The following is a 17,392-nucleotide window of genomic DNA, read 5'->3' on the forward strand; positions in this document are numbered from 1 at the left end:
ATCATAGCAATAGTTAACTTCATAATCTACAAGAGATCACAATCATAGCCTACGCCAAGTACTACACGATGCACACACTGTCACCATTACACCGTGCAGGAGGAATAAACTACTTTAATAACATCACTAGAGTAGCACACAGATAAATTGTGATACAAAACACATTGCAATCATAAAGAGATATAAATAAGCACTTCACTATGCCATTCATAACGGTGAATAAGTATTCCGTGAAATATAGCCTAAGAGACCCACACGGTGCACACACTTGTCACCTTTACACACGTGGGACAAGGAGTCTCCGGAGATCACATAAGTAAAACCCACTTGACTAGCATAATGATATCTAGATTACAAGCATCATCATATGAATCTCAATCATGTGAGGCAGCTCATGAGATTATTGTATTGAAGCACATAGGAGAGAGATTAACCACATAGCTACCGGTACAGCCCCGAGCCTCGATGGAGAACTACTCCCTCCTCATGGGAGACAGCAGCGTTGATGGAGATGGCGGTGGTGTCGATGGGGGAACCTTCCGGGGGCACTTCCCGTCCGGCGGCGTGCCGGAACGAGACTCTGTCCCCCAGATCTTGGCTTCGCGATGGCGGCGGCTCTGGAAGGTTTTCTCTGGTTTCGTCGAACGTGTCGTCGTTTTTAGGTCAGGGACCTTTATATAGGCGAAGAGGCGGAGTCGGAGGGTCGACGAGGCGACGACACACTAGGGGGGCGCGGCCAAGGCCTGGGCCGCGCCACCCTGTCGTCTGGGGCACACAGGGCCCTCCTCTGGCGGCTCTCGAGTGTTCTGGAAGCTTCGTGGAAAAATAGGATGCTTGGGCGTTGATTTCGTCCGATTCCGAGAATATTTCCTTACTAGGATTTACGGAACCAAAAACAGCAGAAAACAGAAGCGGCCCTTCGGCATCTCGTCAATAGGTTAGTTCCGGAAAACGCATAATAATGACATAAAGTATGCATAAAACATGTAGATATCATCAATAATGTGGCATGGAACATAAGAAATTATCGACACGTCGGAGACGTATCAGCATCCCCAAACTTAGTTCTCGCTCGTCCCGAGCGGGTAAACGATAACAAAGATAATTTACGGAGTGACATGCCATCATAACCTTGATCATACTATTGTAAACATATGTAATGAATGCAGCGATCAAAACAATGGTAATGACATGAGTAAACAAATGAATCATAAAGCAAAGACTTTTCATGAATAGTACTTCAAGACAAGCATCAATAAGTCTTGCATAAGAGTTAACTCATAAAGCAATAAATTCATAGTAAAGGCATTGAAGCAACATAATGGAAGATTAAGTTTCAGCGGTTGCTTTCAACTTATAACATGTGTATCTCATGGATAATTGTCAACATAGAGTAATATAACAAGTGCAATATGCAAGTATGTAGGAATCAATGCACAGTTCACACAAGTGTTTGCTTCTTGAGGTGGAGAGAGATAGGTGAACTGACTCAACATAAAAGGTAAAAGAATGGCCCTTCGCAGAGGAAAGCATTGATTGCTATATTTGTGCTAGAGCTTTGGTTTTGAAAACATAAAGAGAGCATAAAAGTAAAATTTTGAGAGGTGTTTGTTGTTGTCAACGAATGGTAGTGGGCACTCTAACCCCCTTGCCGGACAAACCTTCAAAGAGCGGCTCCCATGAATTATTTTTATTTTTGGGTGGCACTCCTTCCAACCTTTCTTTCACAAACCATGGCTAACCGAATCCTCGGGTGCACTGCCAACAATCTCATACCATGAAGGAGTGCCTTTTTATTTTAGTTTTATTATGATGACACTCCTCCCCACCTTTGCTTTCTCAATCCATGGCTAACCGAATCCTTCGGGTGCCGTCCAACAATCACATACCATGGAGGAGTGTCTATTTAGGTTAATTAATTTGGGACTGGGAATCCCATTGCCGACTCTTTTTGCAAAATTATTGGATAAGCGGATGAAGCCACTAGTCCATTGGTGAAGTTGCCCAACAAGAATGAAAGATAAACACCACATACTTCCTCATGAGCTATAAAACATTGACACAAATCAGAGGTGATAAATTTTGAATTATTTAAAGATAGCACTCAAGCAATTTACTTTGGAATGGCGGAGAAATACCATGTAGTATGTAGGTATGGTGGACTGATGGCGTGTATTTCACACGTTCGTTGGGCAACCCCAAGAGGAAGGTATGATGAGCACAGCAGCAAGTTTTCCCTCAGAAAGAAACCAAGGTTTATCGAACCAGGAGGAGCCAAGAAGCACGTTGAAGGTTGATGGCGGCGGGATGTAGTGCGGCGCAACACCGGAGATTCCGGCGCCAACGTGGAACTCGCACAACACAACCAAACTACTTTGCCCCAACGAAACAAAGTGAGGTTGTCAATCTCACCGGCTTGTCTGTAACAAAGGATTAACCGTATTGTGTGGAAGATGATTGTTTGCAGAGAAAACGAGTAAAACAAGTATTGCAGTAGATTGTATTTCGAGTAAAGAGAATTGGACCGGGGTCCACGAGTTCACTAGAGGTGTCTCTCCCATAAGACGAACGAGCATGTTGGGTGAACAAATTACGAGTTGGGCAATTGACAAATAAAGAGAGCATGACAATGCACATACATATCATGATGAGTATAGTGAGATTTAATTGGGCATTACGACAAAGTACATAGACCGCCATCCAACCGCATCTATGCCTAAAAAGTCCACCTTCAGAGTTATCATCCGACCCCCTCCAGTATTAAGTTGCAAACAACAGACAATTGCATTAAGTATGGTGCGTAATGTAATCAACAACTACATCCTTAGACATAGCATCAATGTTTTATCCCTAGTGGCAACAGCACAACACAACCTTAGAACTTTATGTCACTGTCCCAGGTGTCAATGCAGGCATGAACCCACTATCGAGCATAAGTACTCCCTCTTGGAGTTAAAAGCATCTACTTGGCCGAGCATCTACTAATAACGGAGAGCATGCAAGATCATAAACAACACATGTATAACTTTGATAATCAACATAACAAGTATTCTCTATTCATCGGATCCCAACAAACGCAACATATAGAATTACATATAGATGATCTTGATCATGATAGGCAGCTCACAAGATCCGACAATGATAGCACAATGGGGAGAAGACAACCATCTAGCTACTGCTATGGACCCATAGTCCAGGGGTAGACTACTCACTCATCACACCGGAGGCGACCATGGCGGTGTAGAGTCCTCCGGGAGATGAATCCCCTCTCCGGCAGGGTGCCGGAGGCGATCTCCAGGATCCCCCGAGATGGGATCGGCGGCGACGGCGTCTCGGCAATGTTTTCCGTATCGTGGCTCTCGGTGCGGGGGTTTCGTCACGGAGGCTATTTGTAGGCGGAAGGGCAAGTCAAGAGGCGGCACGGGGGCCCACACCACAGGGCCGCGCGGCCAAGGGGGGGCCGCGCCGCCCTAGGGTTTGGCTCCCCGTGGCCCCTCTTCGTCTCGTCTTCGGACTTCTGGAAGCTTCGTGAGAAAACAGGCCTCTGGGCTTTTATTTCGTCCAATTCCGAGAATATTTCTTTACTAGGATTTCTGAAACCAAAAACAGCGTAAAACAAGAATCGGCACTTTGGCATCTTGTTAATAGGTTAGTTCCAGAAAATGCACGAATATGATATAAAGTGTGCATAAAATATGTAGATAACATCAATAATGTGGCATGGAACACAAGAAATTATCGATACGTTGGAGACGTATCAAGCATCCCCAAGCTTAGTTCTGCTCGTCCCGAGCGAGTAAAACGATAACAAAGATAATTTCCGGAGTGACATGCCATCATAAACTTGATCATACTATTTGTAAAGCATATGTAGAGAATGCAGCGATCAAAACAATGGTGATGACATGAGTAAACAAGTGAATCATAAAGCAAAGACTTTTCATGAATAGCACTTCAAGACAAGCATCAATAAGTCTTGCATAAGAGTTAACTCATAAAGCAATAATTCAAAGTAAAGGTATTGAAGCAACACAAAAGAAGATTAAGTTTCAGCGGTTGCTTTCAACTTGTAACATATATATCTCATGGATATTGTCAACATAGAGTAATATAATAAGTGCAATAAGCAAGTATGTAGGAATCAATGCACGGTTCACACAAGTGTTTGCTTCTTGAGGTGGAGAGAAATAGGTGAACTCGACTCAACATTGAAAGTAAAAGAATGGTCCTCATAGAGGAAAAGCATCGATTGCTATATTTGTGCTAGAGCTTTGATTTTGAAAACATGAAACAATTTTGTCAACGGTAGTAATAAAGCATATGCATCATGTAAATTATATCTTATAAGTTGCAAGCCTCATGCATAGTGTACTAATAGTGCTCGCACCTTGTCCTAATTAGCTTGGACTACCTGGATTATCACCGCAATACATATGCTTTAACCAAGTATCACAAAGGGGTACCTCTATGCCGCTCGTACAAAGGTCTAAGGAGAAAGCTCGCATTTGGATTTCTCGCTTTTGATTATTCTCAACTTAGACATCCATACCGGGACAACATAGACAATAGATAATGGACTCCTCTTTTAATGCTTTAAGCATTCAACAACAATTAATTCTTTTCTCATTAGAGATTTGAGGATGTTTGTCCAAAACTGAAACTTCCACCATGGAACATGGCTTTAGTTAGCGGCCCAATGTTCTTCTCTCACAATATGCATGCTCAAACCATTCAACTCAGGTGTAGATCGCCCTTACTTCAGACAAGACGAACATGCATAGCAACTCACAAGAAATTCAACAATGAGTTGATGGCGTTCCCCAGTAAACATGGTTATCGCACAACAAGCAACTTAATAAGAGATAAAGTGCATAATTACATATTCAATACCACAATAGTTTTTAAGCTATTTGTCCCATGAGCTATATATTGCAAAGGTGAATGATGGAATTTTAAAGGTAGCACTCAAGCAATTTACTTTGGAATGGCGGGAAAATACCATGTAGTATAGGTAGGTATGGTGGACACAAATGGCATAGTGGTTGGCTCAAGTATTTTGGATGCATGAGAAGTATTCCCTCTCGATACAAGGCTTAGGCTAGCAAGGTTATTTGAAACAAACACAAGGATGAACGGTACAGCAAAACTCACATAAAAGACATATTGTAAACATTATAAGACTCTACACCGTCTTCCTTGTTGTTCAAACTCAATACTAGAAATTATCTAGACCTTAGAGAAACCAAATATGCAAACCACATTTTAGCATGCTCTATGTATTTCTTCATTAATGGGTGCAAAGCATATGATGCAAGAGCTTAAACATGAGCACAACAATTGCCAAGTATCACATTACCCAAGACATTTATAGCAATTACTACATGTATCATTTTCCAATTCCAACCATATAACAATTTAACGAAGGAGAAACTTCGCCATGAATACTATGAGTAGAAACCAAGGACATATTTGTCCATATGCTACAGCGGAGTGTGTATCTCTCCCATAAAGTGAATGCTAGGATCCATTTTATTCAAACAAAACAAAAACAAAAACAAACCGACGCTCCAAGAAAAAGCACATAAGATGTGGCCGAATAAAAATGTAGTTTCGGGGGAGGAACCTGATAATTTGTTGATGAAGAAGGGGATGCCTTGGGCATCCCCAAGCTTAGACGCTTGAGTCTTCTTGATATATGCAGGGGTGAACCACCGGGTGCATCCCCAAGCTTAGAGCTTTCACTCTCCTTGATCATGTTGCATCATACTCCTCTCTTGATCCTTGAAAACTTCCTCCACACCAAACTCGAAACAACTCATTAGAGGGTTAGTGCACAATATAAATTGACATATTCAGAGGTGACACAATCATTCTTAACACTTCTGGACATTGCATAATGCTACTGGACATTAGTGGATCAAAGAAATTCATCCAACATAGCGAAAGAGGCAATGCGAAATAAAAGGCAGAATCTGTCAAAACAGAACAGTTCGTATTGACGAATTTTAAAATGGCACCAGACTTGCTCAAATGAAAATGCTCAAATTGAATGAAAGTTGCGTACATATCTGAGGATCATGCACGTAAATTGGCATAATTTTCTGAGCTTCCTGCAGGGCAGTGGGCTCAGATTCGTGACAGCAAAGAAATCTGGAACTGCGCAGTAATCCAAATCTAGTACTTACTTTTCTATCAACGGCTTAACTTGGCACAACAAAACTCAAAACTAAGATAAGGAGAGGTTGCTACAGTAGTAAACAACTTCCAAGACACAAAATAAAAACAAAGTACTGTAGGTAAAAACATGGGTTGTCTCCCATAAGCGCTTTTCTTTAACGCCTTTCAGCTAGGCGCAGAAAGTGAGTATCAAGTATTATCAAGAGATGAAGCATCAACATCATAATTTGTTCTAATGATAGAATCATAAGGTAACTTCATTCTCTTTCTAGGGAAGTGTTCCATACCTTTCTTGAGAGGAAATTGATATTTAATATTACCTTCCCTCATATCAATAGTAGCACCAACGGTTCGAAGAAAAGGTCTTCCCAATATAATTGGACAAGATGCATTGCATTCAATATCCAAGACAACAAAATCAACGGGAACAAGATTATTGTTAACGGTAATGCGAACATTATCAACTTTACCCAAAGGTTTCTTTGTAGAATGATCAGCAAGATTAACATCCAAATAACAATTTTTCAGCGGTGGCAAGTCAAGCATATTATAAATTTTCTTAGGCATAACGAAATACTTGCACCAAGATCACATAAAGCATTACAATCAAAATCTTTAACCTTCATCTTAATGATGGGTTCCCAACCATCCTCTAGCTTTTTAGGAATAGAGGCTTCGCGCTCTAGTTTCTCTTCTCTAGCTTTTATGAGAGCATTTGTAATATGATGCGTGAAAGCCAAATTTATAGCACTAGCATTAGGACTTTTAGCAAGTTTTTGCAAGAACTTTATAACTTCAGAGATGTGGCAATCATCAAAATTCAAATCATTATAATCTAAAGCAATGGGATCATCATCCCCAATGTTGGAAAAAATTTCAGCAGCTTTATCACATGCGGTTTCAGCAGTTTTAGCAGCTTCGAGCAGTTTTTCGCGCTTTGCATTAGAAGTGGAAACATTGCTAACACCAATTCTTTTATTAGTATGAGTAGGAGGTGCAGCAACATGTGTAGCATTAGCATTACTAGTCTCTACTACTTATAAAGGCACGAAGTGCCGTTGGAAAATCGAATCGAGGCCGTCTATTCACTTGCATCATACGGACACGATCTCTTCAATCTCCCCACCCCTCCTCCCGTCAGACGCGGGGCCATTGCTCCAGATGGTCAGATCCGCGATCTCCACCATAATCCAGTTAAAACTGACTCCACTAATCTCGCTCTCCTCGCAGCACCCGTCTTTGCCCTCCACGATCCACGCCGCCGCCCACGAGCGGGCCGCCGCCCTCTGCACCCAATGCCCACCGCGTCGTGCCCTGCCCTCCACGCCCGCACATCTCTACTACTTATAAAGGCACGAAGTGCCGTTGGAAAATCGAATCGAGGCCGTCTATTCACTTGCATCATACGGACACGATCTCTTCAATCTCCCCACCCCTCCTCCCGTCAGACGCGGGGCCATTGCTCCAGATGGTCAGATCCGCGATCTCCACCATAATCCAGTTAAAACTGACTCCACTAATCTCGCTCTCCTCGCAGCACCCGTCTTTGCCCTCCACGATCCACGCCGCCGCCCACGAGCGGGCCGCCGCCCTCTGCACCCAATGCCCACCGCGTCGTGCCCTGCCCTCCACGCCCGCACACCAGCCGCCCACGCTCGGGGTGGGGAGCCCGCCTCCATGGCTGCACTCCAGCGCCAGGTCTGTGTGCCGGCCTCCGTGCCCGACGCCTCTATGCGCCGCTGCGGCTGTTATCCCGCGCCTAAGATGGAAGCAACAGCGCCACCGTTTCCCCACGCATGAGATGCAAAATCCACCGCGGGTTCTTTGCAGAGGCCAGACATCTTGATGGAGTAGGTCGAAGGAATCAAGCAATGCGGTCCTGTAGCATCGTGAGTATACCTCGATCTACAAGTAGCAACTCTGATTACGGAATCATGCACTAGCATCTTATTTTACGTTTGCCATGCTGCAATCAGTACCCAATCCACGCACACACCTTTTCTATTTAGTAGAAATATGTTTATGCACTTTGCAGTGTATACTTGTGTCTGGGGCACCACAGAAAAATATGAGTTCTTACTTAGTATTGTAAATTAACCATGACACAACTCCACATGTAGTACTTACTTGACACTTTTTGAACTACATCATCCATAAATTCAGATATGTATCTGTACATGTGTGTTGTCTTCTATTTGGATGGAACGTGGATGTTCAACTTGATGTACCAATTGACTTCTGTATTAGCAATGAATATTTGTCTTCTATTTGGATGGAACGTGGATGTCCATCCATAAGCTTTTGTAGAGTAGTCATTTCCTCTTTTCTGTTGTTTTCCTTTTTTCTGAAAGGTCTCTGTCTTGATCCATAAGTTAATTTTTGTTCACAATGAATATTTGGCTACTCCTGTGCCGCTCTCTTATTGTGATCTAATCCTCTGGTTTCTTTTCTGGAAAATACTGGGTGTGCTGACCGAGCTATAGAATGAGGAGACTAAGGGAGCCGTTGCCGGATCATCTCGGGTTGATGCTTTCGGATGTATCACATGTATTGCAAGGCTGAATGGCACTAGAGTTTGTTATTTTTTCCTAGCAATCTGACGTGCTGGTGGGTATAAAAAACAGTTCATATTCTGACAGCTTCATAAAGTAGGTGCTCCTCCTGAACAACGTGGACGAGCTGCAGCCCTGCGTCCTCTCCTTCTGGACTCCAAGAGCGATGACCTCCACCGCTGAGTACCGTCTATTGATGCCCGCCGGCCGCATCAGATGAGGTGAGTAAGCACTCTATCCCCATCTTACTATTGTTGTTAGACATAAATTTTTTAGCTTCAAATGTTCTTTACATAATATCATTGAATTACTGTCCATCGACATGAAATGCCAACAAAAGATGGTAGCGCGACAAGAAAAATCTTTAGCTGAACTCTGGTCTGGCGCCACCTGCGACCTTGCCACCATTGTCCACTGAAGGTACGTTGCCTATTTGATTCAGCTATATACTGTAGTGCTCGTGAGAAGTTAGTATCTGAAGGCTCTGAGAAACCAAATTTGAATACAGGAATGACATCTTAGCATCTATTTCACTGTCAATTAAGAAAACCTTCGTCGATGAGCTTGGGGTATGTGGGTCTTGCTTTAATTACGAACCACTGTCAATTGAGAAAACTAGGTTGCATGATGCTGAATGTAGTATTCCCAGTTCCGATGAAGTGCAGGAGGCAATGAGGTTTATGGCCATGTCAATGCCGTGGCAATACTTTATTCAAGCGGAGCTAAAGGTGAGTGGTAGTTTTTTCAGCATATGTCTGCGGCTTCAGTCTGAGTTGGAAAGGGTTTCCATATATATTGCCATTCCTATCATCTTTCTGCTACACAGAAGTAAATAATCTGCTGAGCATGGTGTGTGATTGCTGGGATTTTATGAATTTTAGTGTCTGCTGAGCATCTTGTACCACCAACTCAAGATATATTTACAAAGTTGGTAATTCGTGAGTCATCCGAGAGATATTACTGCTGTGTCAGTTTGGGCTTGCATACTGTTATCTCTTGGACTGGCAGTGGCATTCTTCGACATGTTGTTCTGCTGAGTTTTTGTGGGGAGGATATTTGGGCACCAGACTGCACTTTTTTACTATGCGCATGTGTGGTAGAATTGAATGATCTTCCAATTTTGAATCCTGCTCTAAATGATAATAAATCAGACTATAGATTAGAGATTGTCTCACATTTGGGATGCTTGCACGGTATGTGTTTCATGATTTTTCTCGAAAGGCGGACATTGTATGCTTGCTATCTTCTTTCAACCCGTGTGTCACATTTTGATGTCGGTTATCCGGTGCAAAGGACTAATTAATCGGACATATCCGGTGCAAATGAATGAAATAAAGATCCATCCAGCGTCAATTTCTTCATTCTTTTCCTGGTAAGAAACACTAAAACCAATTATTTATTTCATCTCGACGGCAGTGGTCGTTGAGCAGAAAGTCATGCACACTAGCAAAGAAGACTCCTCTATTTGTAGACTATTCCAGGAATATATTTTTTCTAATGATCCTTACATTTTTTTATTGTTACTCACTCTTACAATTTTTTTGCTTAGCCTGATATTGACAGTACTGTTTGGTTTAAACACAAACCTTGTCCTTCCTCTTTCCAATTAACATTTGTTGTTTAAGTTAACATCAGTACATTATTATGGGTGATATGACATGTGTGTGTATTATGCCACTTTTGGTAATGGAAAGTGCTAAAATCTTGTTTTGTGTCTATTGGTGATGCTGGAAATCTAATACGGGTGTATCGTTTGTTTCTTTTTCATTTCCTGTGAAGTTACGTGTGCTTCTTTGTTCTTGCTAATTGAGTCACGATATCCCAGTTTATTTTGGTTATCTATTTGCCTTGCAGCAAACATGATATGTCTTTTTTTACCCCTGTGGTGCTTGATCTGATGGTTAAATATGCTCACAGTTTATGTTCATGCTTTCCTATATGACTTGTTATTGCTTTTTTAATTCCATTCTGCAGTACGTGATACCTCCTCTTAGCTACATATCAACATGATCCCCATAAGTATGCTTCGGTTTTTTCACGTGATGATTCAGTTGTTGCTGTAAAAAGTTGATTTGATAATTATGGAAATCTCCACATGTTAAGCTCTTAGTAATCCCTCTGTCCCGCAATGGATGTCTTAGAGTTATCTAAATTTAAATGTATCTAGGCATAAGTGTGGGATGGATGGAGTACTATTTTTAGAGAATGTTTCTATGTAATTAAGGGTTATTTCTTTGGTCAGGTTGAACTTAAAAAACTACGATGACAGCTGCTTACTCCTAAAACCTAAATGTGGTGATTTTGCAGGTGAGGGATTCAACGTGACAAAACGTGGAGATGCACATGTTGTTTTGTGGGGTTTCCTTCGGTTTGGAAATCTGCATTGTTGAAGATGGCGAGGGGAACCTTTTCAAAGGTCTGCAGTAGTTGGGATCGTAGAGGCGAGCTTTGTCGAGATTGATTGTGCTAAAATAGAGTGACGTTTTTTTTTATATTGTGTCAAATCCAAGCTGCTCCTATCCAAATCATTGCACACGCAGGATAAGAAATATTATGTGGATTGACATGAATATTCAAAATTAGAAATTGAGACATGATTTAAATTTTAAATTTGAGACATGCACTGCACGTGGTCTATTCAAAGTGGTTTCTCCAATCCTAATCATTGCACACACATGATAGGAAATATGTGGATTGAGATTTGTAAGCTCTGCATATTCAAATTTTGAATTTGAGACATGCATTAAAATTTTAAATTTAAAACGTGCATTGCACGTGCAAGCTTACTAGTGGTGGTAATAGTCCAAACTTTAGCTATATTCTTCTCTTTAGCTAGTTTTTCATTTTCTTCTCTATCCCACCTAGCACGCAGTTCAGCCATTAATCTTATATTCTCATTAATTCTAACTTGGATGGCATTTGCTGTAGTAGCAATTTTATCATCTAAATCCTCGGGTTTAGCGGCCATTTTATTAATTAAAGAAGATTGTGATGCGGACATGTATGAAATTCGGTTCTCGGCATTAGCAAGTTTAGTTTGCAACCCCGAGATCTCCCTATTCAGATTTTCAAGTTGATTCACTATATTCTTCAACAAGGTAGATTGCTCATTCAATGTTTTAGTAAACAACTTATTTTGCTCATATTGTGATTGCATAAAGCTCTTAGTGGATTTTTCAATTTCTAATATCTTCTCTTCATTAGGTGAAACATATCTACCATGAGAATTACCATTGGCAGGATATGGCCTGGAATCATTGTAATTGTTATTTCTAATGAAATTCACATCAACATATTCTTTTTGAGCAGCCAATGAAGCTAACGGAACATTATTAGGATCAACATTAGTCCTATCATTCACAAGCATAGACATAATAGCATCAACCTTATCATTCAAGGAAGAGGTTTCTTCGACAGAATTTACCTTCTTACCTTGTGGAGCTCTTTCCGTGTGCCATTCAGAGTAGTTGATCATCATATTATCAAGAAGCTTTGTTGCTTCACCAAGAGTGATGGACATAAAGGTACCTCCAGCAGCTGAATCCAATAAATTCCGTGAAGAAAAATTTAGTCCCGCATAGAAGGTTTGGATGATCATCCAAGTAGTCGATCCATGGGTTGGGCAATTTTTAACCGGAGATTTCATTCTTTCCCAAGCTTGAGCAACATGTTCAGTATCTAATTGTTTAAAATTCATTATGCTACTCCTCAAAGATATAATTTTAGCAGGGGATAATATCTACCAATAAAAGCATCCTTGCATTTAGTCCATGAATCAATACTATTCTTAGGCAGAGATAGCAACCAATCTTTAGCTCTTCCTCTTAATGAGAAAGGGAACAATTTTAGTTTAATAATATCACCATCTACATCTTTATATTTTTGCATTTCGCATAGTTCAACAAAATTATTAAGATGGGCAGCGAGCATCATCGGAACTAATTCCGGAAAATTGATCTTTCATGACAAGATTCGGTAAAGCGAGGTTTAATTTCAAAGAATTCTGTCTGTAGTAGCAGGTGGAGCAATAGGTGTGCATAAGAAATCATTATTATTTGTGGTTGTGAAGTCACACAACTTAGTATTTTCAGCGTTGGCCATTTTAGCAATAGTAAATAAAGCAAACTAGATAAAGTAAATGCAAGTAAACTAATTTTTTTTGTGTTTTTGATATAGCAAACAAGATAGCAAATAAAGTAAAACTAGCAACTAATTTTTTTGTATTTTGATTTAGTGCAGCAAACAAAGTAGTAAATAAAATAAAGCAAGACAAAAACAAAGTAAAGAGATTGAGAAGTGGAGACTCCCCTTGCAGGCGTGTCTTGATCTCCCCGGCAACGGCGCCGGAAAATATGCTTGATGGCGTGTATTTCACACGTTCGTTGGGCAACCCCAAGAGGAAGGTATGATGAGCACAGCAGCAAGTTTTCCCTCGGAAAGAAACCAAGGTTTATCGAACCGGGAGGAGCCAAGAAGCACGTTGAAGGTTGATGGCGGCGGGATGTAGTGCGGCGCAACACCGGAGATTCCGGCGCCAACGTGGAACCTGCACAACACAACCAAACTACTTTGCCCCAACGAAACGGTGAGGTTGTCAATCTCACCGGCTTGCTGTAACAAAGGATTAACCGTATTGTGTGGAAGATGATTGTTTGCAGAGAAAACAATAAAACAAGTATTGCGGTAGATTGTATTTCGAGTAAAGAGAATTGGACCGGGGTCCACGAGTTCACTAGAGGTGTCTCTCCCATAAGACGAACAGCATGTTGGGTGAACAAATTACGGTTGGGCAATTGACAAATAAAGAGAGCATGACAATGCACATACATATCATGATGAGTATAGTGAGATTTAATTGGGCATTACGACAAAGTACATAGACCGCCATCCAAGCTGCATCTATGCCTAAAAAGTCCACCTTCGAGGTTATCATCCGAACCCCCTCCAGGTATTAAGTTGCAAACAACGAGACAATTGCATTAAGTATGGTGCGTAATGTAATCAACAACTACATCCTTAGACATAGCATCAATGTTTTATCCCTAGTGGCAACAGCACAACACAACCTTAGAACTTTACATCACTTCGTCCCAGTGTCAATGCGGGCATGAACCCACTATCGAGCATAAGTACTCCCTCTTGGAGTTAAAAGCATCTACTTGGCCAGAGCATCTACTAATAACGGAGAGCATGCAAGATCATAAACAACACATGTATAACTTTGATAATCAACATAACAAGTATTCTCTATTCATCGGATCCCAACAAACGCAACATATAGAATTACATATAGATGATCTTGATCATGATAGGCAGCTCACAAGATCCGACAATGATAGCACAATAGGGAGAAGACAACCATCTAGCTACTGCTATGGACCCATAGTCCAGGGGTAGACTACTCACTCATCACACCGGAGGCGACCATGGCGGTGTAGAGTCCTCCGGGAGATGAATCCCCTCTCCGGCGAGGGTGCGGGAGGCGATCTCCGGGATCCCCCGAGATGGGATCGGCGGCGACGGCGTCTCGGTAATGTTTTCCGTATCGTGGCTCTCGGTACGGGGGTTTCGTCACGGAGGCTATTTGTAGGCGGAAGGGCAAGTCAAGAGGCGGCACGGGGGGCCCACACCACGGGGCCACGCGGCCAAGGGGGCCGCGCCGCCCTAGGGTTTGGCTCCCCGTGGCCCCTCTTCGTCTCGTCTTCGGTCTTCCGGAAGCTTCGTGAGAAAATAGGCCTCTGGGCTTTTATTTCGTCCAATTCCGAGAATATTTCTTTACTAGGATTTCGAAACCAAAAACAGCGAAAACAACAGAATCGGCACTTTGGCATCTTGTTAATAGGTTAGTTCCAGAAAATGCACGAATATGATATAAAGTGTGCATAAAACATGTAGATAACATCAATAATGTGGCATGGAACACAAGAAATTATCGATACGTTGGAGACGTATCATGGACACAAATGGCATAGTGGTTTGCTCAAGGATTTTGGATGCATGAGAAGTATTCCCTCTCGATACAAGGTTTAGGCTAGCAAGGTTATTTGAAACAAACACAAGGATGAACCGGTGCAGCAAAACTCACATAAAAGACATATTGTAAATATTATAAGACTCTACACCGTCTTCCTTGTTGTTCAAAACTCTTTAGTAGAAATTATCTAGACCTTAGAGAGACCAATTATGCAAACCAAATTTTAGCAAGCTCTATGTATTTCTTCATTAATGGGTGCAAAGTATATGATGCAAGAGCTTAAACATGAGCACAACAATTGCCAAGTATCAAATTATCCAAGACATTTTATCAATTACCACATGTAGCATTTCCCGTTTCCAACCATATAACAATTAACGAAGCAGTTTCAACCTTCGCCATGAACATTAAAAGCTAAGAACACATGTGTAAATATGAACCAGCGGAGCGTGTCTCTCTCCCACACAAGCATGAATTTATTCAGAGAATGAAAATAACAAAACAAAAATAAAAGCACACAGACGCTCCAAGTAAAGTACATAAGATGTGACTGAATAAAAATATAGTTTCAAGAGAAGAAACCTGATAATTTGTCGATGAAGAAGGCATCCCCAAGCTTAGATGCTTGAGTCTTCTTGAAATATGCAGGGATGAACCACCGTGGCATCCCCAAGCTTAGACTTTTCACTCTCCTTGATCACGTTGTATCATCCTCCTCTCTTGACCCTTGAAAACTTCCTCCACACCAAACTCGAAACAACTCATTAGAGGGTTAGTGCATAATCAAAAATTCACATGTTCAGAGGTAACACAATCATTCTTAACACTTCTGGACATTGCCCAAAGCTACTCGAAGGTAATGGAACAAAGAAATCCACCCAACACAGCGAAAGAAGCAATGCGAAATAAAAGGCAGAATCTGTCAAAACGAACGAGTCCGTAAAGACGAATTTTACTGAGGCACCAGACTTGCTCAAATGAAAATGCTCAAATTGAATGAAAGTTGCGTACATATCTGAGCATCACTCACGTAAATTGGCATAATTTTCTGAGTTACTTACAGAGAATTAGGCCCAGATTCGTTACAGCAAAAAAATCTGTTTCTGCGCAGTAATCCAAATCTAGTATGAACCTTACTATCAACGACTTTACTTGGCACAACAATGCAATAAAACTAAGATAAGGAGAGGTTGCTACAGTAGTAACAACTTCCAAGACACAAATATAAAATAGAGGTACTGTAGCAAAATAAACACATGGGTTATCTCCCAAGAAGTTCTTTCTTTATAGCCCTTAAGATGGGCTCGACGAGTTTTAATGATGCACTCGCAAGAAATAGTAGTTGAAGCAAAAGAGAGCATCAAGAAGCAAAATCAAAACACATTTAAGTCTAACATGCTTCCTATGCATAGGAATCTTCTAAATAAACAAATTCATGAAGCATAATGCAACAAGCATAGAAAGATAAAACAAGTGCAGCTTCAAGATTTTCAGCAAAAAGAGAGGTGTTTTAGTAACATGAAAATTTCTACAACCATATTTTCCTCTCTCATAATAACTTTCAGTAGCATCATGAGCAAACTCAACAATATAACTATCACATAAAGCATTCTTATCATGAGTCTCATGCATAAAATTATTACTACTCCCAACATAAGCATAATCAATTTTATTGGTAATAGTGGGAGCAAATTCAACAAAGTAGCTATCATTATTATTCTCATCATCAAATATAGGAGGCATATTGTAATCATAATCAAATTTATCCTCCATAACAAGCGGTACTAAAAGACTACTATCATTATAATCATCATAAATAGGAGGCAAAGTATCATCAAAGTAAATTTTCTCCTCAATGCTTGGGGGACTAAAAATATCATGCTCATCAAAGCCAGCTTCCCCAAGCTTAGAATTTTCCATATCATTAGCAACAATGGTGTTCAAAGCGTTCATACTAATATGTTCCATAGGTTTTTAAATTTTCGCATCAAACCATCCATGTCTTAAATCAGGAAATAGAATAAGAAGCTCATTGTTGTCCATTATGCCAAACTAGTGTAAACAAGAAACAAAAAGATGCAATTGCAGGATCTAAAGGAAATAGCTTCGAACACTCACACAATGGCGCCAGAAAAGTACTTTACCTGGGACCGGAGTATGAGTGCCTTTTACCTTTCCTCCCCGGCAACGGCGCCAGAAAAGTGGCTAGTTGCTGGGGTTGCCGGTGTGTGAGTGCCGTTTACCTTTCCTCCCCGGCAACGGCGCCAGAAAAGTGCTTGATGTCTACGGGAGCTTCTATTCTTGTAGACAGTGTTAGGCCTCCAAGAGCAGAGGTTTGTAGAACAGCAGCAAGTTTCCCTTAAGTGGATCACCCAAGGTTTATCGATCTCAGGGAGGAAGAGGTCAAAGATATCTCTCTCATGCAACCCTGCAACCACAAAGCAAGAAGTCTCTTGTGTCCCCAACGCACCTAATAGGTGCACTAGTTCGGCGAAGAGATAGTGAAATACAGGTGGTATGAATATATATGAGCAGTAGTAACGGCGCCGTGAAAAGTGCTTGCTGGCGTGTGGTTGATGGTGGTAATATTGCAGGAAGTACAGATGCGAGTAAAACAGTAAACAAGCAGCGATAGCGATATTTAGGAACAAGGCCTAGGGATCATACTTTCACTAGTGGACACTCTCAA

Source organism: Lolium rigidum, chromosome 4 (genome assembly GCF_022539505.1).
Source record: "Lolium rigidum isolate FL_2022 chromosome 4, APGP_CSIRO_Lrig_0.1, whole genome shotgun sequence".
Lineage (NCBI taxonomy): Eukaryota > Viridiplantae > Streptophyta > Magnoliopsida > Poales > Poaceae > Lolium > Lolium rigidum.